Genomic DNA, 1,021 nt, shown 5'->3' with positions numbered 1-1,021 from the left:
TGAAGATCATCCTCAGTTCTAAGGTTGTAAAGGCCTCCCTGTACAGAGCTAGTAGGCTTAGGCAAAGACTTATTGTTTCTATCCCCGTTATCCCAAAGTTGGGCAGTCTCAGCAAGGGAATCCAAATACTCCCATGCCTCATCAGGTTGTTTTTCTAAAAATCTACCATTGCACATGGTCTCTACAAATTGTTTCAACTGTGGAGATAAACCTTCATAAAAGAAGCTAATGGTTCTCCAAGTTTCGAATCCGTGATGAGGGCATGAGAGAAGAAGGTCTTTAAATCTTTCCCAACATTCATAAAATGTTTCATTATCTTTTTGTTGGAAATTGCTGATATGTCTTTTCAAAAAGTTAGTCCTTTGTGTGGGGAAGAACTTCTTTAAAAATTCTCTCTGCATATCTTGCCAATTTCTTATTGATCTAGGTCGCAAAGAGTTTAGCCATGTTTTGGCCTTATCCTTTAGAGAGAAAGGAAACAATGTCAACTTGAGGACATCCTCGGTGACATTTGGCACTCTAAATGTAATGCTCAGTTCTTCAAAATCCTTTAAATGAAGATACGGACTCTCGGACTCTAACCCGTGGAACTTGGGCAGTAATTGAATTACTCCGGGTTTGATGTCAAAATGTCCTACATTATCAGGAAAAATTATGCATGAAGGTTGACTAGTCCTAGCCGGTTGTAGGTATTGTCTTAGGGTCATAACATTGGGTTCTCGTTCTCGATTGTGGTGACTTCCCGCATCTTCATTTAAATCAGCCATCTCACAAGGTGTGAGATACTGCGAAGGAATTTCAAGGGTATGTCCTAAGGGATGATCTAAAGTTGTACGACTTAATCGACCGGTGTCGTCCCTATTCCACTTTAGCATGCAAAATACTTTCCTCTTTTTTTTTCTTTTTTTTTTAAAAATAAAAGAAAATAAAAAAATAAATATAAGTACCAACTAAAGTTACCCTAAAACGATATCCTAAAACAAAAATTTTATTCACAATCAAACATGCAACAAAACATTAC

General features: G+C 37.3%; 1 non-coding gene across 1 annotated transcript; it reads left to right on the top strand.

The window, feature by feature from the left end:
• The first annotated feature begins 246 nt into the window (after positions 1-246).
• On the top strand, positions 247-355 carry LOC120104824. The gene has a single exon (XR_005507187.1). It is a non-coding gene; the product is annotated as a small nucleolar RNA R71 (small nucleolar RNA).
• The last annotated feature ends 666 nt before the right edge of the window (positions 356-1,021 follow it).

This window comes from Phoenix dactylifera, unplaced genomic scaffold (genome assembly GCF_009389715.1).
Source record: "Phoenix dactylifera cultivar Barhee BC4 unplaced genomic scaffold, palm_55x_up_171113_PBpolish2nd_filt_p 000117F, whole genome shotgun sequence".
Lineage (NCBI taxonomy): Eukaryota > Viridiplantae > Streptophyta > Magnoliopsida > Arecales > Arecaceae > Phoenix > Phoenix dactylifera.
Note: the sequence above shows the minus strand (reverse complement) of the source record. Positions and strands in the feature narration are given on the sequence as shown.